We start from the raw sequence: 26,254 nt of genomic DNA on the forward strand, positions 1-26,254 counted from the left end.
TTCTCCTGCAATGGAGCTGAGATCTAAACTCCTACAGGACTGATTTTGTCCATGTGGAATATTGGATTTTCCAGAGGATGCCAAGGTACTTGATGGGAGCTCTGTGGCACCTGCAAACTCCATGAATATGGAAGCAAAGTCCACCTGAGCTGCTGTTCTGGGACATCAAAAGAACTTTCTAACAAGAACAGAATCTGGGGCTCTACAAAGACAACATTTCCTACTATGAAATGGAAATAAGACAGGACCATCTCAAAAACCCAAACATTAATTGTCAAATCAGTGCCTAACGAGGTCCTGGCACAGCAAACACTGGGTTTGACAGGAGCCAATAGGAGAGCTGGGTGAAAACCTGCAATGGCTGCTGGAGTTAAAAATAAATTCAGCAAGCAAATAGAAATGGAACACGAACAGGAGGGGATTCTGTAGTGCTGTAAGTTTTAATTAGAATGACAGAAACTTGTTAAATTTTGTCATTTCAGCTCAGGCTGAGCCCCCAAAGTGGTGCTGAGCAGACTGGGTGTTGGTCTTTAAGCAGTTATCAACACTTCTTCCTGTTTCCCTGCATCAAAATAATGATTCATGCTCATCTTGGTGTTTATCCTGGTAATAAAAACCCTTCCTTTGATTCAGATTCCTTTGATTGTTCCTTGAAGCCAACATTTCATCACACACACATCCCTGCTCCAATGCTGATCTGCACATCCCCACCTGCAAACCACTGTTCAAGGCCCTGCTAGGAAGGAAAATCTATTTAATATTAGGAGGAAAGTACAACTACCAGTCATCATTTCCTTTGTGGGGTATCACTTGCAGCCAGCACACTCTTAATTACAGTGCTAATAAAGGTTTGTAATTATTTAGAGGTAATATTTGTACTCTAGGTGTTTTTAATATGCTCTAACTAGTTAGCAATAGCTAACAACATGATTAGATTTTAATCTTAAGTTGATTTTTAATCTTTAGTTGTATTTGGAGATCATTGTCATCATCTACAGTCCAGCACTGGAAGCAATATATAGAAAAAAGGTACCTAATTCTCTAAAAAATCAATTTCAATTTGGGCCATAGGAATAATTGCAAAGCTGTGTTTACCCAGGCAGTCCTGCAAGGGGTTTCCATTGTGCTGGGCACTTCTCAGCTATTTATTCACTGAAATAGTAGCAGGCTTTACCCTGGAACACTCTCCCTATTGCAAAGCTCAGAAATGAGCTGGTCACACAGACAGGAAGATTATTAAAGAATATCCACTAGAGAAGCATTTTGCCAGCAGGTTGCTGCCATTCCTGCCTCTCCTGGATTGTTTCTTCCTAGACCAGGGACACTGCAGGTCCCTCTGGGCCAGTGGGGTTGGGAAGTGCCTGGTGGGAAAGGGCCTGGGGGTGCTGAAGGGTTGGAATGAGCCCAGGTGTGCCCAAGGCCATTGGCACCTGGATTGGAACAGGATTTGTGTGACCACAGGCCCCTGATTCCTGGAGCTTTTCCCAGGAGCATCACACCAGGAAGGGCAGGAGAAAGACCCAAACCAAAGCAGAATCCTCCCCTGAGGCACAGAAATTCCACTCTGTGTATAACACTGTCCCCTGTACTGGCACTGCTGAGGCATCTCAAACCCTGGGGACAGTCTGGATCCTGCAGGACAAGAGGGACATGGAGGGGCTGGAGGGTGTCCAGGAAAAGGAATGGAGGCTGGGCAGGGGCTGGAGAATCCCTGACAAGCTGGAAGGGGCTGCAGAATCCCTGAGGAGCTGGGCAGGGGCTGCAGAACCCCTGAGGAGCTGGGCAGGGGCTGCAGAATCCCTGAGGAGCTGGGCAGGGGCTGCAGAACCCCTGAGGAGCTGGGCAGGGGCTGCAGAATCCCTGAGGAGCTGGGCAGGGGCTGCAGAATCCCTGAGGAGCTGGGCAGGGGCTGCAGAATCCCTGAGGAGCTGGGCAGGGGCTGCAGAACCCCTGAGGAGCTGGGCAGGGGCTGCAGAATCCCTGAGGAGCTGGGCAGGGGCTGCAGAATCCCTGAGGAGCTGGGCAGGGGCTGCAGAATCCCTGAGGAGCTGGGCAGGGGCTGCAGAACCCCTGAGGAGCTGGGCAGGGGCTGCAGAATCCCTGAGGAGCTGGGCAGGGGCTGCAGAATCCCTGAGGAGCTGGGCAGGGGCTGCAGAATCCCTGAGGAGCTGGAAGGGGCTGCAGAATCCCTGAGGAGCTGGGCAGGGGCTGCAGAATCCCTGAGGAGCTGGGCAGGGCCTGCAGAATCCCTGAGGAGCTGGGCAGGGGCTGCAGAATCCCTGAGGAGCTGGGCAGGGGCTGCAGAATCCCTGAGGAGCTGGGCAGGGGCTGCAGAATCCCTGAGGAGCTGGGCAGGGCTCACCTGGAGCAAAGGAGGCTCAGGGGCCCTTGTGGCTCTGCACAGCTCCTGCCAGGAGGGCACAGCCGGGGGGAACAGGGACAGGAGCAGAGGGAACGGCCCCAGGCTGGGCCAGGGCAGCTAAAGGTTAAATTTTGGGAACAATTTCCTCATGGAAAGGTTTGTGGAGGCCTGGCACAGCTGCCCAGGGCAGTTTGGAGTCCCCATCCCTGGAGGGATTTAAAATCCACATGGATGTGGCACTTGGGGACACGGGGCAGTGGTGGCCTTGGCAGTGCTGGTTGAGGTTAGGTTAGGGTTAGGTGCAAGGTTGGACTCAATGATCTCAGAGATGTTTTCCAACCTTGATGATTCCATGATTCTCTTAAATGTTTGAAGTATTCCCAAAGCAAAGTCCCAGGATCCAGGATATCTGCCCAAAGGGAAGCCACATCCAGCTCCCAAGCAGGATGAGTGAAAATTCTGCTCCATTAAAACAAAACAAACCTAAACCCAACACCAAAGCATCTCTATTTTCTTTGGAAAGGATTCCTGATTATTTAGAAACAATTTTTATATTTTAATAAATGAATATGCTATTCTAAACTGTGAAATTACTTCCGATTTCTGTAAAATTCAGTTCTGAGGGAAAACTTGAAGAGGCACAGGAATGCTCAAAAATTACTTATTTTCCTAAATTGCCTTTAAAATAAAACATTCAGTCTTCCAATGGCTCTTGAACAGGAACAAGAAGGGAAATTTTGGTTTTAAATAATCTCCACAAGTAATATTAACACTGAGAAATTCCAGAATGAGAAGAGAATTCCCTGCAGGAGAGACCACATATGCCAACACTTGTCTCCTTTGGGGATAAAAGATCCTGCTTTAAACAGGCTTGTCCATTTTCTCCCAGTGAAATATTTAAATTGAAATATTAAGCTCTTTATGTACAGTGAGAAAATCTAGAGAAATCAAACCTACATTCAGCTAAGTGATGTCTTACTGAAATGTCCTTGTTACTATAGTCAGGAATATATGAAAAAGTTTAAGTTTGATTTATTTTTTCCATTAAATTTTCCTTATGTGGCCTTAAAAGACTACACAGCTAAATAAATAAATGGATGAATATATAATAAAAAAAAAAACTCAAACAAAATCACTTGAATTAATTCACTACATTTTGGCTTTCAGAACATTTCCACAGAATTTACTTTGTTGGAAAGGATTTAAGTCCCTCACAAAGATAAAAAAATGAAGTTTTCTCCCTGATTATAACTTGTATTCTTCCTATATTAGCAACAAATAAGGAACTAAAAATCAATTGTTATCAATTATAGAAGCCACTCATTAAATTGTCACCACTTATAGACTCACAAGATAAAAATCCAACTTGAAAATGTCCCAGATTTCATTTTTTTGCCCCAATGTGAAAATGTAAAATCCAATTTGTCTGCAGACAAGTTTCCTCACTTCAATAATAATATTTTATGTAATTTATAGTATAAAGGTATTATAAAACCCATCATGAATAAGGCAGAGGACCTTCCATCATTTCTTCTCTTCAAGAATATTTTATATTATAAAACAGATAAAGATATGGGTGGAAGCTTCAGCTTCCAGGGCATCCTGAAGGGAGTTTGATTCCTGAAGCTTTTCCCAGGAGCATCACACCAGGAAGGGCAGGAGAAAGACCCAAAACAAAGAAGAATCCCCCCCAAGGCACAGAAATTTCTCTCTATGTATAACAATTCATACATGTATTTCTCACACTATTAAAACCAACATTGCTTTTCTCATAATAGAAAATCCCACAGTAAATTCAGCAGCACCTTCAGAGACAAAATTATTTCGTGGCTACAGCAGCAGGATAAAAACAAGTGCAAAACGTTGCCATTTATCCCATTTTTTACTGAATACACTGAATGTTCCATTTCCTCAGGCCAAACCCTGCCTCTCGAACAAGAGAATAAAACATGTGAGCCTTTCTCCTTGCAGGAACAGAAGCTCACACCTGCAACAGTGGCAGTGATAAATATCTGGGCAGTCTCCTACTGCCACAAACATTCATTTGAAGCATCTTTTTGCCAATCAAGATTCAGCAAGGTATTTTCAGTGACAAACTTTGCTTCCAGAGCTCCTGGAAAAGATGTGAAACCTCCTTTACCTGCTGTGACTTAAGGAGTTCAGAGCCTCCCCAAGCAGCAAAACCGATTTTAGGTCAAGCCAGGGAAGTCCATGCAGAATGCAGAGCTCTGACGTGGGAGTTTAGAGGTGAAAATGAGTTTATTTAGTCTTCAAACCTTGTTTTACATCAAGAAATACTTTACAGATCCTCATTTGATCTCTGACAATTCTGTCTTGGTGAATAGAAAACGTGTTTTAAAAGGAAAACTTTTCCAGCACTGAGTCCCTGCAGGAGTGGATGCAGGGAAAGCAATTTGGGAAGGAAATCAAAGGGGTTTCACAGAGATCACAACCAAAATCCAGCCCTGATTGTGGCCCTGGCATCTGAAGGAGCTGACAAGAAAGGGAGAGGGAATATGGACACAGGGAATGGCTCCCAGTGCCAGAGGGCAGGGATGGATGGGATATTGGGAACTGGGAATTGTTCCCTGGCAGGGTGAGGAGGGGCTGGGATGGAATTCCCAGAGAAGCCCTTGGATCCCTGGAACTGTCCAAGGCCAGGCTGGACATTGGGGCTGGGAGCACCTGGGACAGGGCAAGGTGACCCTGGGATGGGATGGGTTTGGATGCCATGGGATGGGATGAGATGGGATGGGTTTGGATGCCATGGGTTTGGATGGGATGGGATAGGATGCCATGCCATTGGCTTTGAGGTTTTCCCAAACCACTCCACAATTCTGTGATTCTAAGATCACAGCAGCTCCACTGAAATTCACTTTGCACAAGGTTTATTTGTTAGGAAGTTGATGGTAACACAGTGGGAATAGACAAAAAAAGTTCCCTGATTCGAAAGTGCTTTGCACCAACTTCTGTAAAAAGCAGGCGAAAAAAATTAATGAGATGTTTTAGCAACACCATTTATCATGTTTCTAAGGCTCTTTTGCAAAAAAAAAAAAAAAAGTCCATTTTAACCAAAAAAATGTTTCTCTTTTAAAAGCTCCATGCAGTGTCAGTATTGAACAGTGCCCTTCAATGGAACCCACAGTGCTCAGGAGTTCTCAAGGTCAGTACATTTATTTCTGGTTTTCTAAATGCATTTGCCTTTCCCCATGGTTTTTTTTTCCTCCCTCTGCTACACTAAACATTATTTCGCTGAAAATCTACAGAACTGCCCTCAATAAATCTGTTTCAGGTATCTTGGTTTACACATCTATTAATGCTGATAATAAAATTATAAATGCAGCCATAAAATACAGAAAACAACTGAATTTATGGGAATAGCCAGTACTCAAACAGTAAAAAATAAAAAGGAAAACCCATAAAAAATGTTTTAAAGTAATTTTGCAAAAATGCAGCATTGGATATGGGAATATAACCCTGGTGCCAGTGCCTCACCACCCTCACAGGGAAGAATTTCTCCCTAATATCCAATTAAATCTCCCCTCCTTCATTTTAAAGCCATTCCCTGTTTTCCTGTCACTCCATGCCCCTGTAGATATTTCCTTTAAAAAGTCACTGAGGAGGAACAATAAAACCAAACCTATGACAATGAGAACCCCTATTTTATTTATCAAATACAATTAATGTTGGAAGCGTTGTAAAAAACTTTGATGCAGACCAGGAAAAGAATTAAAGGACAAGATAAACCTAAAGAGAAAATGATAGCTGGTGACAAGTGGCAGTCCCAGTAATTGGGATAGCCCACAGGTATTTGGGATATTGTCTCTGCAGCACTGAGGTACCACTATGACAAATTATGGGAACAAGAGGAAGAGAAATGATCTTTTAAATGATAATCTTCACACCAGACAGGTGATGCTGCCAGATGAATACACTCCTAAAAGCAACAGCCATTTTGAAGACAAATGATCCCACTTTTGGTGCTTCTCATCCTCCTGTTTTAATGTAAATTATTTAGCAACTGCTTTATGGAGGGGCTCAGCGAGCATGAGAGATAAGAAATGTGTGCAATCCAAATTTAATTGATGAAACCACGCAGTTCGCAGATCCCTGGATTAAAAAGCTCCTTGCAGGAGGAGGTCTCTTAGGGGAAGCTTTTGCATTTTGTAATTAATTCCTACCTTTGGTTCACTCAGCACATCAACCATCACACCATACCCCGGGGGCTGTTCCCTCCCCAGGTTTTGGGACAGAACACAGAGGATATGGGAAGGTTTATGGGATGCAGGCTCTGATGTGCTGCTGTTCTCAGCTCTCTGAAGGTGACCCAGTCCTTGCAGACAGGAATTACTGCCAGGCTCTCATCAGTGGGGAAAATAAAGGGGAGGGCTCCCTCTACATTTGCATGATACCAAAATGAAATCCCCAGCACAGGCAATGTTCTCATTCCCTCCTCCCCAAAGAGCAGGAAAGTGATGAAATCCAAAAAGACTCATAAGAAGCTGCTCCTTTGTTCTGACTTCTCTGACTTCAGCTCAGTTTTCTGTGATATTTTATATTACAGCAGTAAATTAATGCTATTTACACAAATGCATGTATCAATAACGGTAAATAAGAGAAATACAATTTCCAGACAGGTCACATTTCAAGTGAGAATTTCTGTTCCAATATTGACAGATAAGAGGAGCTGAACAGATTAATACCCAATAGCAGCAAAGAGGAGATTTCACAGGAGTGAAATTGTTCTTCTCTGCCTACAGAAATGTCCTCACCTTACCTGGCTCTGCCCTTGGAATTTGGCTCCCAAATCACTCCTTCCATCCCTGCCATGGCAGGGACACCTTCACTGTCCCAGGTGCTCCCAATGTCCAGCCTGGCCTGGGGCACTGCCAGGGATCCAGGGGCAGCCACAGCTGCTCTGGGAACTCCATCCCAGCCAGGAATTCCCAATTCCCAATCTCCCATCCAGCCCTGCCCTCTGGCACTGGGAGCCATTCCCTGTGTCCTGTCCCTCCATCCTTGTCCCCAGTCCCTCTCCAGCTCTCCTGGAGCCCTTTCAGCCACTAGAAGGGCTCTGAGCTCTCCCTGGAGCCTTCTCCTCTCCCAGCTGACCAATCCCAAATCTCCCAGCCTGGCTCCAGAGCAGAGCAGAGCAGTTTTACCTCATCTCACAGGCACAAATTGTCTCTTTGCACAATTTTACTTCAACTGTAACTTCTGCAGATTGTTCAATTTTATAAAACGTGTACAAGGTTTGCAAGGAGCAGATGAAAATTTCCACAGCATTTCCCTTTTCCAACAGAGGTTCACAAGCTCAGGCTTCTGCATTTTCCAGGAGCTGTCTGCAGGTGTTTGGAGAAGCAGCCATATCTGCATTTTACACCCTCTCAAGGAACACAGACCTGTTTAATACCTTACATTTAATTAAAGGGAGCAGTAAAGCCCTCATCTGCAGAACCTGAACACAAGAATATGTGGGCTGAGTCTCCAAGAATGACCCAATTCTTCCCTAACATTATTAAATTTGAATTTTGTTTCTTATTAAACTCACAGCAACTCAGAAGACTTTGGGGGATTCTCTCAGACAACTCAGTGCTAAACAATGTGCAGTCTCCAGAAGAGCTTCAAAGGTGCCTCATGAAAAGAACATGAAATCAATCTCTAAGCTGCAATCTAAGCAAAAGATGAACTTTTCTATTGTGGAAAAGTGAATTAATTAAACCCCTCTTTTATTATCATTTGGGACAATGACCAAAACGTTCAGCAGAATAAGCTCCAACAGGATGCTGCTGATAAAGGCTCTTTATCCTGATCCTTCCTCAACTCAGCAGAAATCCAACCCCAACAGGACAAAAGGAGACCATCAACGAGGTAAAGGACAAACTGCCTGAGGTACATGAACAGTGTGGACCTGGGAATTTCCTGTCACACACAAGATTTTTGCTTTTATACTGATTTTGAATCAGTTACATATCTGGAAGTTAAGAAACAAACTGAACATGTCAAACACATCTCATTCCCTTCTCCATTCCATGGAAAAGCCAAGATCACAGAATCCCAGGCTGGTTTGGGTTGGAAGTGATGCCTCAGGTTTGGCTTTTCTATTTTTCCCATTCTGTGCTGCTTTAGTGTGTGAGTCTGAGCCTCATATTAGGGGATGCTGAGCTCTGTGCACAGAGCAGGGAGACAAAACAATTCCTGCTCCAGCTGGGCACCAAGGACAAATGATCCCAATCTCAGCCCAGGAGCACAAACACCGTGGGCTGGAGAGAGAAAAACAAGCAGGGTGGGACTGCCTGGGCTAAAGCTGGAATGGGACAATGAACTGCAAGGTGCAAATGGAGCAGAACTGATCCCAGGGACAGACCCCGTGCCCCTCGTGCATTTTGGGGCCATTTTGGTTCATCTTGGGTGCAGCCCTGGCTGGGCTCTGGTGCTGCCCAAGGTGGATCCATGAGGAGATGCTTTGAATCAATCCCTGCTGTATTCTGGAGCTCTGTCCAGCCTCTGTCCTAGGGCAGCCTGCACAAGGCATCAAGGGGACCCTAAGGCTCATCCCATCCCACCCCTGCCATGGCCAGGGACACTTCCCTCTGTCCCAGCTCCCTCCCAGCCCTGTCCAACCTGGCCTTGGACACTTCCAGGGATCTCCTCCTGAAGGAAAGAATGGAATATTTGCTCAGGAAGCTCTGCTGCTTCCAGATGAAGCTAATTCAAGTTTCTCTGTACTTGCAAGTCAACCAAAACCCACCTAGAATATTTTAGGAGAATGACTTATTTATTTTCTCACTAAACCAAAGGTGCAAAACATGTTTTGACAATTTTCCTCATGACAGCCAGCACACTCCATGTATTCCAGCAAAAACAAAACATTTTGAAGTGCTGGTTTTCCACCACCAAAATAAATTCTGACCTATAATTGAGTATTTTTTTTTTCCTCCCCAACTTTGTTCTGGCAGAAATCAGAAGGGAAAGAAGTAAATCCCTCCCAAATAAGGAGTAGTTTATCACATTCTAACAACAACACTCCCACATTAACAACAGGATTAGAGATGGATCTTCAGCTCTGGAACTGCTTTTCCCCTACCTACAGCCCCAGCATGTGGGCAACAAAAGCAACTTAAGTTGAGAGATGTTTTTTAATTACACATCCACACTTAAATAAGAACTAATCTCTCCTTGGAAAAAGCAATTAAATCCAAACCAAGATTAAAATCAGTGGTTTAAAACATGCCAAAGTGAAAATCAGCTCCTGGGCTGCAGGGGCAGGACAGGGAATGTTCCTGGGAAGGGGCTGGTTTGATCCAGAGCTCAGCTCAGTTCCTACACCATTCCAAGAAAATGCATGGATACCCCATGATTCACATCCTTTTTTTCCATATTTTTCCTCCCACCTGGGCAGTAACAACAGGACCAAGCAGAATCTCTTTTCCAGGCTGCTCTGATGTTCAGCTTCATGCCAGACTCACCCAAGATTTCCCATCCCAGCCCTGGAGATCCAGGACTCTGCCCCAAGGGGAAGGCAAATCAAACCAGCAAAGCAGCTTTAAGATGGATTCAAAATATAAAATAAATATTAAGAAAAAATTTAAAAATCTAAAATCAGTGCACAGGCTACTGCAAAACCTCAATGGAATGGTAGGGAGTGGAACAAAATTTTCTTTAAGGCCCTTCCCAGCCAATATCACAGAATTCAAATATTTCTGTATTATTGAATGTTACAGCACTACTTAGATATACCAAAAATACAAAAAAATGGAAAAAGAAAAATACCAAAACATCCCAATTATTCTCAGGGTCCATCTTTCAATCTCACAACATGAGATTTTTTTCTTACTTTTGTAATTTCCATGCACTTAAAACCATCCTAACTGAATTTTTGAGGGGCATAACATTTGAAACCCCAGCAGAAAATCAACCAACCCTGAGTTATGGCAGAGCCTACAACACTCATCCTATTCCTGACATTTGGCAAAAATGGGATTTGCGACTTCTCTTGCTATGGCTGAAAAATACTCATCATCTGTTGAGGAGGCAAATTTAAGCATTATTTTAAAATGCTTTAAAAATACCTCAGAAAAGCTACTTAGAGCAAGACAAAATGATTTTCAGAGCCAAGGAAACAGCTCTGATTAGGTTGTCCCTATAAGTAACTGTGAGGTATATGGACAATTTCTGCATAAAGAGAGCACAAACATTACCCAAAGTCATTAACTGCTAGGCAGGAATTAATATGTTTACAATTCAAGCCAAGTGATAAATATGAATATATAAAAGGCAAATATTCATTGCATCCCTGTGAATTATTAAAACTCTTTCTTTCCTTAATAAATGGAAAAATTAACATGTACAAGCATTCTGCTTTTTCCAGTTACTGGGTTTTTTTCTAGGCAGGAATCTTATCCTTGTAACTTTTGCTAACACCTGAAATTTAAGAAAAAAAGATTAAAATAAAAAGGCCAAACAAACAAAAAAATATACTTTAAAGTTCAAGTCTGTTTAACTAAAATTTTATGAAAAATCCCACATCATGAATTGCCTGTTAAATGAGCTCTATGTAATATCAAGGGCAGGTTGGATGAGCTTTGGAGCTACCTGCGATCATGGAAGGTGGCCCTGCCCATGGAAGGGGTGGGACCTGATGCTCCTAAAAGTTCCTCCAACCCAAACCATGATGGGATTTTACAGTGAGAAGATCAGGGGTTTGTCCTTTCTTCCCCCCAAGACTTGGTGTCCCTTGTCCCGGTCACCACAGACACCTGTGGCATTGTGTCAGCTTCCATTGTGCCACCACCTGTCCTTCTGTCACCACCTTCAGCCCCCAGGAGCTCTCCCACAAGACAACAAGTCCCTCATTAGATAAGCAATTGCTGCAGATCTTATCTCTCACTTGGTAACTGATGTGAAATAACAGAATTATGCTTCCAAACAAAGCTCATTAGTTCACCACTCCATCTCAAGTAAAGCCCTGGTGATGTTTCCAACCAGGCTTCAATGAAAGCTTTGATTTCCACCAGCTCACGGAGAAGTAAAACAATTCCATAAATAAATGGAGTCTCCACAGCTTGAGGGGGACATCATAGATGGCAGGAGGAATGAGAAGGGCCACCAAAGTGACAGGCTGGGGAAGAGAAGGCTCCATGGAGAATTTCTTGTGGCCTTCAATATTTAAATAGGGCGTGGAAGAAGGATGGAGAGAGACTTTTATCTTCCCACTGGCAGAGGGCAGAGTTAATGGGATTTTGGGAAGGAATTCCTGCCTGTGAGGGTGGGCAGCCCTGGCACAGGTGCCCAGAGCAGCTGTGGCTGCCCCTGGATCCCTGGCAGTGCCCAAGGCCAGGCTGGAGCACCCTGGATAATGGAAATGTCCCTGCCCATGGCAGGGGTGGAAGGGGATGAGCCTTGATGTCCCTTCAACCTCAACCACTCTGACAGGGGATGGAGAAGTTCCCTCCTGAGAAGGGGTCACACAGCCCCAGACTCTCCCCTGTGGATGGATTCACATTTTCCTGAGGTTTCCAAACCCACAGCAGTGGGGATGACAGGAGTGCACAGCTGCTGCTCACAAGTTTCACTGTGTTAGAACCAGGAGCAGCAGCTGAAGCCAACAGGAGATGAATTTCAAACAAATAAGATACAGGATTTTTAATGCTGGCATTTCTCTTTCCCTCCCAGGGACGATGGGAGCTGTGCCATGGGGCCAGGCAGCAAAGGCAGCTCCACAAGGGAATGCACAAAGGCAGGAGAAGGAAAGTTTGGGGACACGGAGCAGCCTCCACCTCCCATCCAACCACATCCCCACCCAGGCCTGGGCACAGGGCTGCTGAGAAGGGAAGCATGTGGGTACACTCCATTTATTAGGGCACTGCTTTGAATTCCCAAAAGTAAATTGAGGAAGTGCCACATTATTATCAAATTCTAACTTTTATTTCTGGGTTTTCAGAGATTTCATCCTTTTCCTCCCCAGCAGCCCTTCCAGTTTTTGGGCTTTCCTGTAATACTGATGGACATCCCTTGGATATAAAGCAGCTGCTAATTATGCTCCTCAACCACTGCTAAGTATTAATATTTAAACTCCTGAACTTGTTTAAAAATTGAAGAAAATCAAAATGTGGTGCTGCTTTGAATGGTTTTAAATTCAGTGTCCCCAAGCCAAAAAGGACAGAGCCATTTTTCCTGCACTGTGTTTTGAAGAGCCACAGACCAAGGATTAAGAAGGACTTCAAGTGGCCTCTGCTGTCAATTGTAAACTCATTTAATGTCATTATCAGGCTCCCCATATTTTTCAGAACACGACTTTTTGAAATATCTTGGGCTTTTAGGATTTCCAGACTTTTCAAAATAAGTTCTGTTCCTTTCTTAAGGTAAAATTCAGTCACAGACATTTTAATATATAAAATAATTAGGTCTTTGCACAGTCAATGAGGAACTTAGCATATTCTTGTTTGCACAAGGCAAGTTTCTAGGTCATTTCATTTAGAAAAAAAATAAGTAAGGGAGGAGAAGCTCTTAATTGTGAGCATATGGCTAAATTTTAGGTGCCCATGATGCTGCAAACTGCCTCTTTAAATCCCTTTTTTATTCACTGCCATCATATTTCCCTGTCATGTATCAAAGTTATTAAGAGCAATTTTATTTTGGCACCTGCTTGGGGATTTTAGAAACTACACTAAAGAGTTCATTTCTGAACATTATGGCCAAAATACTTAATTTTGGTTTAGAGCACCAATAGAAATGGTGAGTTTAATTCTATTTGTACTGCTCATTATTTCCCTCTTCCATAATTTTGTAGGATTTTCATTTTTCATTGGTTGAACACATTTAATTTCATTTAATTTGTTTTTTTCTGTTATACATTAGGAGCAGGTTGCTCCCTGGGCTTCTAACTTGAAGGCAACATGCAAAAGCACATAAAAGTCTGGATTTTTATGCTATGTTCAAACTTTAAATAGTTCAATATTTCAAATGAGAAAACCTTCCTGAGGCTTGGGGAGTTTACATTACTTTATAACATCAAATGTTCTCCATTTGACAGAAAAGTTGCATTAAATCCTCCATCTAATGAAATCAATGTTGTATAAATAATATATTATTTCACCAAGGAGCAAATAGGAATCAGATGCAAGTATCCCCATTATTTGTTGGATTTGCCTTTTTTCTGCCCATAACTTGAGTTTGAAGATGGAATTCATGCTCATCCCACATTTCATTAGGTGCTTAAATCTGAAACCATTTGTCTAAAGGCAATCAAAAGTACGAGCAGATTTGTTGCTTTTTATTTTTAAGCAGGGCAGGATTTTTTCCCTTTGCCATAAAGCAGTCAGAGAGAAAACCCTGGAATTTTGGAAGGTCATAAAATAAACGAGATAAAGCAAAATATTAACGAAGTTGGCAGAACGTTCCTTTAAAAACATTCCCCTACATTTCCAGTTCCTCAAGACATCTTAACAAGGATGTAATTTCCCATTTGCTCTCAGTGAGCAAATCAAACAGGGTGATTTATTATTCAGATGGGCACAAAGGATTTCTGAAATGCAAAAAGAAGGGCTCTAAAAGCACAAGTCATCAGTAATGACGACAGCCTGAACTGCCTTTCAAATATGAACAAAATGCAGCCATTTAGGGGCTCATACATCACGCTCTCCCAGACCCTCATTTATTTCCCAACTGTACAGGCTGCATGAAAATGGACCCAGAATTTGGCATCTACTGAGAACATCTTTATCAGGGATGTGGTTCCACACCATGGGAGAGCAGCTCAGACTCCCCACCCCGGGAAGAACCACCAAGGCTTCCCAATCACCACTTCAGTTCCCTTCCCAAAAACATCTGTGTGCTGAAAAGAAACTTTTCTGAACTATAAACACAGTGAAAATATGACAAAACTCCCACTCCTATCCCAAGAAAATGCAGATTTTCTTGATAAACATCTCCAGCAATTTGGGCTCCTGATGAGACAGCATTCAACTGGAACCCAGAATCTCAGCTTTAGCTGGTGAGACCTGCTGTTACATTTTTTCTTCCAATGATCTGTACAATGGGAAATTGAGAGAGAGAACTAAATCCTGCTCATTCTTATCCCAACGAAGCACAGAAATAACCATCAGAGCTAATGAGGTTACTCAGCATTTTTCTTCTCTGAGCAGAAAACCCACAAAGAGCAGTTCCCTCAATCAGCTGTTTAATATTTCAGCTGTGCACAGGTATTATGGGTATTAGACACATATTCTTAAATCCACTTTATCTTCAAAATGTTCCTTTAAGTAAAGAGATGTGGAATTAGCACTTTATGTATAAAGAACTGACATCAGCAGAGGCTCAAATGAATTTTCCAAGCTCATGGAAAAGACTTGTTATGGAGCACGACACCCCAGCAAATCTCCCAAATTTCTGCCAAACATGACTCCAAGAGACCTTTTCCTCTGCATCACAGCCAAGCAGAAAATATCCTGCCCCAAAGCAAGGAGCACCTCCCAGGATTGGACTGTTTGAAATTCCAGCCAAGTTTGCTTCACCTCAGCTGGAGCAGAGGAGCATATTCAACATCCCTCCATTTCTGTTCCAATGGCAGGCTGGAGGAAATAAATACATTAATTACCAATTTAGCCCAGAAAGCCAGGCAGTTATCATCTAAAGGCATGGAAATAATCACCTAATTAATGGGAATGAAGGTTCAGCAATGTGAATATTCTTGGTTTTAGCAAAGACTGAGTGACAGCACTGGTCCCAAGTGACTACAGAAAGAAAAGGCACAACTTTGTCCACAGCTCTGCTTCAAACCAAGTGCACCTCACCCTTCTTTCATCTCCAACACAGGTGGGAAGTTCTGCCATAAATCAGCCTGGTCCTAAGGAATTCACATCCCTGGGAACCCAGCTCAGGCATGTAGTGTTGGGAATTAAATTATGCCTCCTAATATAATTTACTTAACATAGATCTGGCAATCCCACTGGTGCTGGTTTATCATCCTCCCTCCCCACTGGTGGTCAGCAAACACCTGGCAGGTAACTCAAGCTCTGGCTGCCACTTGCTTTTCCCTGAGCTGCATCCAAGCTTTCCTGCACAAGAACTTCACAGACTGTTCCAGAAAATCACATTTTAGTGTTCCACTCTCAGACCTGCGTGTTCTAGAGGAGCATAATCCCACAAAGCAGCTGCTCTGCAAAAAAATCCCGCCAGGCACAGCATTTCCTGGGGCAGTCCTTGAGCGAAACCTGAGTGAGGGGAGGACAGGCCAGGCTGAGCCTCCCACAGTCACCCAGATGTGTCCTCAGAAACTGAATGTAAGGAAAAAAGCCAGGTAAAACCTGAAGTTTGTAACACCAGGCTGTGATGGATATTTCTGAACACACACACAGGAGCCTCCCTGAATTTATGGTGCAATTAGCAGTGAGGGAAAAGGGCCCCTCACTGTACTTCTCCACAGAGAATGCCACTAAAAATCCATCTCACTGCCCTCCAACCCCTGCTTTTCCCACTGCCCCCAGAATCCCAAGGCAGGACTTCCACCTGCACGTGTCACTGCAGCCCCAAGCAGGGCTCACTCCTCCCTGAGTGGAGAAAAAGCCAATCTGGGAGGGTAGGACACTAGAGAAATACATTTATAACCTAAAACAACTATAATTAATTGTCTCTTTTCTCTTTGCACCCTCTCAGGCTGAAGCCCAACCCCTCTCTCCCCTCTCAAGCATCTCTTCAACACTACATTTCACTCTGCAACAGTCATGCTTAGCATTTTGAAAGGCTAAAATATTGACAAATGGGTGATGAAGCATTTCCAATTTCCCAGTGTATTTACTTCTATGTGCTGTTACAGTAACATGAAGCATGATAATCACAAAACACTTCATTTTTCACAAACCCTGATTTAAAAAATCCCTGTATACACCAACGGTGTCAGCAGTTACACATGAATCTGGTCCACATCCGAAAGTGCTTTTTAATTCCCTAAAAACCTCCACAAGATGCTGTACAGTTTATAAGTGGGGCATATGCATAATGCTGTGCAAGACTAATCAGCCTTGAGACAACAGCTTCTAAATATCATTATGGAGAAGACAAGAATGATGTTTAACTGCTGCTTCTGTCAGACAGATTCTCCTTTCAAGTCACTCAGGATATCAAGTTATAGTATTTCCTTCCAGTAATCATGGGCTGGATAAACTCACATTTTCAGCTTGTGAAAAAGCAGCGGCATCTCCTAGCACTGATCTCTTGGCTCTGAGGAAGTAGCCTGTGTTATTTCAGACGTGCTCACCCTACCATGTAATTTTACCCACGTCTGTATCCAGGCTGCAGCCAAAAACCACATTTATTTTCGTAGAGAGAAATCCACAGAGGACCTGGAATACAGCAAGTCAGCACTGCTGGAAAGAAAAACAAAAAGGAAAAAAAAAATAACAGCATGGTGGCCGCTGTTGCATCAATAAGCAGGTCGATATTGAAGTTCTTTGGAAACAAAAAAAAATCTGATAAAATACCATGAGAGATGCTGAGTGTGATCCAAGGTGTGTGACAGTCCCTACCCGGGGCAGAGCCGCGGGTGCTGAGGAGGGCACAGCCCTGGCACCCTCGCTCAGGGATAAGGAGCAGAGGGAAGGAAGGGGCAGCGGCAGCACCTGCACAGGTGCAGGCAGAGCGGCGGAGCTGCCCTCTGCTGACTGCCTGCGTTCCGAGCGCTGCTCCGATCGCTCCTGCACAGCCCCACCGCGATGCCGGGCTGGCCGGGGCTCCCTCCCCACGGATGTCACACACCGGGTGCCACCCGGACCCTGCCCAGCCCCATTCCCGGCTGGCGGCACCGCGGAGCCCCGGCAGCTGCGGCAGCACCGACCGGCAGCGCCGCGCTGCAAGGGCTGCTCAGCTCAAACCCCAAACACACCCAGCGCTGGAGCCAGGGCTGCTCAGCTCAAACCCCAAACACACCCAGCGCTGGAGCCAGGGCTGCTCAGCTCAAACCCCAAACACACCCAGCGCTGGAGCCAGGGCTGCTCAGCTAAACCTCCAAACACACCCAGCGCTGGGGCCAGGGCTGCTCAGCTCAAACTGCAAACACACCCAGCGCTGGAGCCAGGGCTGCTCAGCTCAAACCCCAAACACACCCAGCGCTGGGGCCAGGGCTGCTCAGCTCAAACCCCAAACACACCCAGCGCTGGAGCCGGGGCTGCTCAGCTCAAACCCCAAACACACCCAGCGCTGGAGCCAGGGCTGCTCAGCTCAAACCCCAAACACACCCAGCGCTGGAGCCAGGGCTGCTGCTGCTGCTGCACCGTGTCCGTGCGTGGCCGGACTCACCCAGCGCCCAGCTCGCCTGGCCCTGCCTGCCGTGCTGTGGGGTCGTACTGGAACACTTTGGGCTGGTCCAGCCCCTCTCATCTGCCAGTTCAAATCAGGGGGCGCTTCAGTAACCCCCTAAATCAATAACCCTCATGGTGAAGGCAGTGCTGTGACAGAGAACTCCGAGGCCCACACCTGCTGGCACCCGGGCTAGTAGACTTCCCTGATGGAAAGTATTTACTGAGCAGCAAAACTCCTGGGAACCTCCGAATGAAGCACAGACCCAACGCTTCCCAACTCCCAATTCTCATGCCTCTCATGGCATTTTCTGTCTAGCACTCAGGTAAAATACACACGACCTATTTAACTTCCAACTTTTTACTTTTTTAAAGTGAAAAACATCATTGCTAAACCCTCTGTAAAATGAGAGAAAAGGAGGAAAGATGTGATTCAAGTTTTACGCAGATGATCACGTTTATCAATCTCCTCTGCCAACCTGCTTCACTCCGAACTCGCGTCCATTTTATACAAGGTTTAAAAGCAAATGGGAGCAGCTACTCCTTTAGCACCTAAACACTTTCCCTCGCAGTAAAAGGCAGCCGTGTAGCTTTAACCCAGCGCTTCGCTGAAATTCCCAATGGATCAGCATCACCCACTCTGCGGCTGCTCCATCGCTCCCGTAGCGCGACTGGAAGCCCGGGCTGCGCGGGGACGGTGTGCACGGCTCTGTTAATACTGAACCCCGCGCAGGGGAACCAGAGCGATAAAGACAGAATAAAACGAGCTGCTCAGCGAGCCTGGAGCGCCAGCTCCGCGCTTCTCCCCGCCTTGTGCGCGGCGCCGAGCACCGCCGCTCCACCGCTCCATCCCACCTCCCCCGCCCGCCCCCGCCGCCAGCCCGGCCCCCGGCTCCTCCTCCCCGCTCCCGCCCGGCTGGGGGACGCCCGCCGGTCCCGCTCAACAAGTTCCCCTCGGCGGGGACCCGGCCGAGGGGACCCCCCGACAGCGAGCCCCCGCCGCAGCCCATGAGGGCAGCGGGGGAGCGCGGCGGCGGCGGCGGTGGCTGCGGCTCCTCCGGCGGCTCGGCGGCTCCGCGGCAGATGCGCCCCGGCGCCCAGGCTCTGACGGCCAGCTCGCCCCGGCGGCTGGAGGGAGATGCTCGCCCAGACCGCCGCTTCTGCGTGAGGAAGCACAAGGTAAGGCGCTCGCCCCGAGCCCCCGAAATCGCCCGTCCGCCGCTTCTGCCGGCGGAAAACTTCGTAGGGATGAGGAGAAAGGCTGGAGCTGAGCGCCAGCGTTATGCAATAGCGTATGTGCCTGCCTGCGAACAGCTCCTGCATCCAATAACTTTCGTGACAGATAAGGAGAGAATATCCCGATACGCGACTTTCTTCTAGAAAAATACCAGCGTTTCTTTGCCTGCTCCCCTTCCAGAGGTGCCTGGGAGGGGAGAGGGGTAGCTGGAGGATTTTTGGAGGATGCACGAAGTGCTTTGGCTTTTCACATGGCTGATGGCGAGGAACTACCGCTGCTTATTAACTTCAGCCGTCCTAATGAAGTGTCCGTACAGCGGCGATGGAGGAACACGGGATGTGTTCATCGCTGAACTTGCAGTACGGCACTTCATTAAAAGCCCAACCAACCCAAAAATCCTCCTCGGGGGCTGAAGCTGCCGCTATTCAGTGAAGTGTGCAGGGCTCTCCCGATTTAACACACCCGAGTCCCCATCACCATCACCGACCACACAGAAATCGGGGATGCCGTGGAAACGCCGTAGGAAAACGGGACAAAGGTAGCAGGGAGCCATCCCCAAAGTCACAGTCCTTGCATCGTGCAAGGCATCCCGAGCTCTGCAATTGCACCGTGCCTCCCTCGCTGCTGAAGCCCTGTGCCGTGACCTGGGCGCTGTTCATGCCATGTTTACGGGAGTTACGGTGCCAGGGGATGCGGGACTGCAGTTCCATGGGATCTGCCCGGGGAGGCGGGGGGATGGCCGGCCCCGGCTGAACAGGGACAGCTGGCACTGCTGCGAGCGGGGAATTTATTCCCTGCTTATGTCACCGTCTCTCGAGGGCTCTGTCCCAAGGGAGCTGTGCCCCCCTCGCAGCCGCCAGTCGGAATAGGGAATGGAGCGCTTCGCTTTGACCTTGTGTGTCTAAGCAGCTTAAAATCCTGCACGGAGGAGAATTTAACTCATTAGGCTCTAAGACCAGGAAATCTGGGAAGACCTGTTTTTCCCAGCCTCGGAGAATCATTTCTTTTTCCCCCAGCTGAATGCTGGCAAGTGCTAAGGGAAGGCAAACCAGTCTGATATAAACTGGGAATTTATTCCCTCCTCTTAAGTGCTGGATCGTGCTTGGATTTACCGGGCTGCCAGGAATGCTGCATGTATCAAGGTTAAAATCTGGCTTCTGGATGGAAAAACTCCTAGCTAAAAATAATTAAATAAATAAATAAAAATAATCACATGATATGCAACTATGTCCTAGCCATGGACTGGGATTAATTTAATGTCAAATTCCAAGGCAACAGACCAATAGTAAAAGTAGGAAATCAGGGAGAGGAGTGGATCTCCTCACTCTTGGTGTGATGCCTCTTGGTGTTCCACCAGCCTGCTCCTGCCTGGCTGTCTGGACTACAACGATCTGTTCCCTCTGAGTACAAATAACAGTTCTAAGTTAAAAGCTGGGTTCTTCTCCTAGCATTAAAAATTCATATTTAGATGAAAATATCTCAGGGCTCAGGTATTACTAATTTATCACCTGGAGGGTGATATTCTGTTATACAGTGGTGGCATAGGGTCCCTGATTCCAGGAGAAATCCATAATGTAGATTGCTAATCCAGACTCAAGACTGAATTGTTCTAATTCCAGCAGTTCTAAAACAAAATTCCTGCCCCAGAGTTTAAGGTGCTGTTGTATTGAAAGCATCCTCCCTTCACGTGACAGGGAAAGCTGATACTAAATCAGCTTTTTTTAGGGCTTTTTTGTAAGGATGTCATGATGCCCTTGATGAAAAATGTTTGTTCTTTAGGACTCCGTCATTATTAACGATGTGTGTTTTAACGAGATGCTCGAGATAATTCTAATCCTGGATGGAATCAGAGCTTCTCCATGGGACTGACACATAAAAATCCAGCTGGGTAGGAGCACCACAAGAGAAAGTGTTCAGTTCCTTATCAAGAGGGCCAGCACTTAGCATTCAATGCACCCTTGCATTAACTGAGCTCACAAACGAGGAGCTCGCTGCCTGTTCCCCCCGTTAACCACTGCACTGACAGAGCATTTCTGCACGAGGGGCACACACTGCATGTTCTATACTCGAATCTAGATGTAATTAACTCAGCAAGAGGAGTGGTAAGCTCAGTGCAGAGGAGCACAGGGAAGGAGACCGTGGTGAAGGAGCCCAGGAGCGCCCAAGTGCCGAGTCACGGAGCGTGCGTCACCTCCCAGAGCAGCACCCGGCACCCCTGGCCACTGCCTGGGGACCCAAACACCCAAACTCAGCCAGGACTGTGCACAAGGCAAGGAAATACCAACACTAATGTTTGCTTCTGCAGGATTTAAAAGCCAGCTTAGCCATGCCATTCCTTTGCCGTGACTGATGGGGAAACCAGTCAGGGAAACCTGTGAGCTTGCCAAAAATCCCTGCTAAAATCTAAGGATACCTCCACAGAGCTCTTGAGCTGTGATGTCTCAAGGCCATTCCTTATCCAAGCACAGGATAGGGAGAACTAGGGATGTATAGTCCCATAATTCATGCCCACTTGAAGAAATGACAGCAAATCTAGAATATCTGAGCCCATAAAAAATTCACGTGATTATCTGAACTAGCTATTAATAAAAAACTCTTATATTCTACTTTATGACAGGCACAGTTTAAAGAACTGCTCAAAATTTATCTGAGATACTAAAAAACATGTAAGCAACAAATCTATTTTATAGCCCAGTATACTCCCTTGTATTTTTACTAATCAGTTTGCAAATTAAATAGGCTTTCTGAAAGTGAAATCATGAGCATATTTTAAGGAAAAAATTAATCTCAGTGTGGTAAATTCAGTGGGAGCTCCACATTCAGCCTCCTGAAAACTGGTGCTTGCTTAGAAAATCCTGAATAACCTCTGAACACACACAGGTACGACTCCCTGGGTATTGACACTCGATTTTAAATTGTTATTGACCACACAGAAATGTGCTCAGAGCATTCTGTTGTTGTAGTGGCACATCCCCATCTGAGGCTGTTTACTCCAGTTTTACTAGGTTCAGGCAGAAAAGTGATCCCCTAATACTCCTGGAACAGTTCACCCTGTTCATGCTTTTGCTCCGTGTCAGGGTGATCAGTGCCTGCAAACTGCTTCCCACTAAGACATCCCAGCACAAGTCTCCCTGGCAAAGAGAACTGCATGTAAAAATAACAATTCAGTGATCAAACAGCAACATTTGGTGTCCTCTTTGCGTTCTTCTCCCCCTTTAGCGGCACAAGACACCAAGCATGATTTTACTCCAGTTTTTCCAGCTAAATCCACTGGGTTAGATACAGAGCAGCACAGAGGAGTAAGGGCCATTTTCAAAGTCTGAATTAAACAGAGATGGACTAAAAAGACTGAAGACCTTCAAGTCTTGCTATGTTTAGGTGCAGATCCCAACTTCTAAATCATTACAACAGATTTCTGTCCTGGAAGGGAAGTGCTGGAGCTCTACCGTATCCCTCTCCCCAGAATTGCTCATTTCTAGTCTCAGACTCAGCCCATATCAAAAACAGTTGTTAAACATCTCAGAAACCCCAGCTTTAACTCATGTTTGTGCCATCCATGGGCAGGAGAAGCAGGTTGCTGCTGTTATTTTTGCCTGCCCATGATTGCTGGAGCAAGCCTATAAATAAAGCCCACGTAGTTACCGAATTAAACCAGTTTAAAAACAAAAGCAGAGGAAGCTCTTTCCATCTGCTCTGAGCGAGCAGGAATTGTCACAAGCTCACAAAAAACAACAAGGAGTTACTTGTTTGTGCTCTTGCCCACCTTCCCTGCTTGTTTTACAGCTGCCCTTCTCTCCTCTTCCATTTTTTTCTCCCAATTCTCATGTCAAGGCTGTTATTGCATTGCTTGGAACAATTTTGGTGAGGTCAAAGCTTATAAAGCCCAACCATGGTGTAAATGATATTTTAACAGCTGGAACAGGGGCTCTCTGATGCCCAAGACAAACCCATTTAAGCAGGTGTGTGACTTCAGGACTGTATTTTAAAAGTTCATAACACAAGTAGTTCTGGTCTGGTTGGTTGCTTCTTGGGAGAAGGAAGAAGAGGGAATTCCGTAAAATCCTTAATTTTGGTGTATTTATCTATAAATAAGCACAAAATCTACAACAGGCCTGAAGTCTCCTTCCAACCATTAGTAATTGGTTGTTCATACCCATTTTGTTATTATATTCATTATTCTCTCCTGCAAATAAGAGAGCAGAATGAATGAGGAGACATCCAGTACAGAAATTTAACTTGTGGATCAGTCGAATACATTTCTGTGTATCAAGGCCATCGGCAAATAAAACACAGCCATATCTCTACGGAGCTGACAAAGAGACAGATAAAACATCCCACTGCTGGAGAGAGTAATTCAGCAGAAATTATGCCTGAACTGCCTGCTCACAGTGATAACACTGATCCCTTCTGGAGACTGAGCCTAAACTGCTGAATTCCAGAGCAATCCGTGTGGTTTTGTTGAGCAGGCTGGTGAGAAGAATGTGGTACATTCCTGCATTCACAATTTGTAACAAAAGCACACAAAGCCACAAGAAAAGTGATGCAAATTATCTGTCTGGTGGCCAGCTGTGGTGCCTTCCCCAGCCAAAAAATATCCTTGAGAGGGTCTTATAATTATTACTTTAATAATCTTCCTAATCATCCCTGTCACAAACAGCCCATCCTAAAATCCAGAATCACAGAGTGGTTTGGGTTGGAAGGGCATTAAGGATTATCTCGTTCCAGCCCCCTGCCATGAGCAAAGACACCAGCTTTATTTAAAAATCCTATTCCACATTATCCCACTTCCACAACACCTGGGAGCAACGTACTCTGCAATTCCACACTGTATTTGCTTCCCTCTTCATTCCCCACGTAGTTCTTCCCACATGGCACCAAAGCTGTGTCCCCTGGAATGAGCAATTTCCATCAGCCCTGTCCCAGAGTCCTCCTGTTTGATGAGAACCTGGGATTTGGGGAGTTTTAGACAACTTCCTCTCACTCAAGACGTTGGCTCTTCCTTCCCAGGATTTCAAAAGCATCTTAGATCCAGCTTGGAGGAAGCTTTGCAGCTTTGGGGACTGCAATTCCCCTCAGCAACTAAAGCTTTTTGTTCTACTAGAACTCTTTTTGGGGTAACTAATGGGAATTTTTGTACAGTGCTGTAGCAGGAGTCAGACTGATCTGTGCAATTTCCCCAACACCAGCACATGGATAATTCAGAATTCCAGCAGAACCAGAACCTGCCTGAAACCAGAAACTTCAGGAATGTGCTCCTCAAGGTGACCAATGACACAGCTCTTGGTGGTGACTGCTGCCAGCAGTGGAGTGCAGAAACCCATCTAGACAGATCCTACTCCCCAGTTAACATCCTGCTAATGATGTCAGGTTTTAGACCTAAATTACCCAGCTGAGCTGTTCAACAACACTTCACACCCTCCCAAGCTTGTCTGCCTGGAACCCTGATCCAAGCAGAAGAGCTGACAAGGCTCTGATGCCTGACAGGCACTGACCCCAGAATGTCACTGTCACCATCTCCCTTCTGTAGGATCCCCTGCATTCCCAAGGGAATGCTCTAACCTCAGAGCAAAATGAAGGATGCAGGATCGAAGCCTGGAGCTGGGACCTGCTTAGCTGCTTTATCCTCTTCATCCAACGCTTGAAAATCTCTGATGAACAAAACCAGCTGCAGTTGCTGGAGGTGCTCACAGTCTGATCATCCCTGGCAGTGCCCAAGGCCAGGCAGGACAGGGCTTGGAGCAGCCTGGGACAGTGGAAGGTGTCCCTGCCCATGGCTGGGGTGGAATGGGGTGATCTTAAAGGTCTTTTCCAAGCCAAACCATTCCATGATTCTGTGTTCTCAGCATTCAGCTCCCTCAGTGCAGAGCTCTGACAGTTTTACAACCCTGTTGGTCAAAGCTAAAGAGCAGCACTGCTTTTTCCCTGTCATTTGCCTGCTTTTTTTTTCCCCTTAAACACCCACAAAACCTATTGATGTCAACTAAGAACAATTAAACTTAGTATTCAACAGTAATGCCAATAAGGAACTGCCTTAAACCCTTGTTTTTAACAACCTGCCCTTTAAATTATTTACCAGAAAGTCCCATAAAAATGAAAAACCTTCCAGTGCAAGTCCTGTGGCTTTTGCACTCCTGCAAGCCAGGACAGCGTGAGCAGAACTATTAGGGATTCTCCTAGCAACCTCCCCTCAGCAGCATCCTGCTCTTCTTCCTGTCCCTGGAGCAGGGACAAAGCCTTGCCCAGATTTTCATGAAAAAACAAAATAATGCTAAAGAAACCTTCCCTGCTCTCGTCCTGAGAGCCAGAGCTGCAGAGCACAGGGAGAGAAATCAGCATCACTCTCCTCACAGTGACATTATCTTTCCCAGTCCACTAAATCCCAGCAAATGTTCGAGATCAGAACACTCCGAATTCCCAGGGACTATCTTGTTACACTGTGTTTGTTCCACTGGGAAGTTAATAGTTATTAACTCACCCCATAAGTCTACACTGGTTTTAGTGCAAGTGCAAATCTCCTGTTAATGGTGCTATTCCTTGCAAAATTCTGTTATGGGGAAAAGAACGCTTATTTTCCAGAATTTTATCACACTGAACGGATTCCTTTTAATTTTATGCACAGAACGATATAGGAAGCAACAAAACCTAAGTATTATTAAAATTTGTGCTCCAAAAGCATAGTAGAGATGTCAGAATTAAAGAAAATTGCCTCTACCAGCTTCATTCAGGGAAACTGGCTTGGTTTGTAAGGAAAATTTTAAGTAGTTTATCCTCCAATAGATTCCTGTTTTATCTAAAAGTCTCCAGGCTTATTAAATCGTACATTTTATTTGTTGCCACTTAGTTCTGAAGCTGAAGCTCACAAGAGCATTTAAAGGCATTTGTTGGCTATCTCAGCCATAAGCTATGACTTTATACATCATTCTCACAGAGCCTGCCAATGGATGGGAGGGGGAAAAGACAAATCCAATGCCACAGGATCCTGATAATTCCAAAGGAAGACTTCCAAGGCACTTGGAAATGCAGCAGTAAGGATGACTTGGGTATTGAGCAATAAATAAGCAAGTTCAAGAGAGACAAAAATCAAGTTCAGTGCCGCAGGGTTTCAAAACAGAGTTAAAAAAAAATACTGGTTTGACATTTAGCAGCACTGCTAAGTCTGTTATTCTACATGAATGATTCTGTGATGAAATAAAGACAGGCTGGGCTCCCCCAGCACTTTTCCTAACAATCCTCTCATCAGTATTTTTTATCCTCTAAAAACTGGGAATACCTGCAATCCTCAGATTTATCTGGAAGTCAGAATTTCTCCTCAGTCATTTTGTATTAAAGCCCTGCAAAATTTCCTAACACAGGCAAAGTTTC

The 26,254-nt window shown here is 45.4% G+C and overlaps 2 protein-coding genes across 3 annotated transcripts in view; one reads left to right on the plus strand and one right to left on the minus strand.

The window, feature by feature from the left end:
- The window catches only part of DOCK1 (dedicator of cytokinesis 1), a 277,154-nt gene that overhangs the window by 123,416 nt on the left and 127,484 nt on the right, over positions 1 to 26,254 (minus strand). The window lies entirely within an intron of this gene.
- INSYN2A (inhibitory synaptic factor 2A) overlaps positions 18,739 to 26,254 on the plus strand; it is a 40,846-nt gene continuing 33,330 nt past the window's right edge. Inside the window, exon 1 of the mRNA XM_054276540.1 lies at positions 18,739 to 18,834. The gene's annotated coding sequence lies outside the window, so the exon portion shown is untranslated. The remainder of the gene's footprint in view (positions 18,835 to 26,254) is intronic.

The sequence above is a fragment of the Melozone crissalis genome, unplaced genomic scaffold, assembly GCF_028551555.1.
Source record: "Melozone crissalis strain CALT ecotype California unplaced genomic scaffold, PUWL_Pcris_2 ptg000019l_1, whole genome shotgun sequence".
NCBI lineage: Eukaryota > Metazoa > Chordata > Aves > Passeriformes > Passerellidae > Melozone > Melozone crissalis.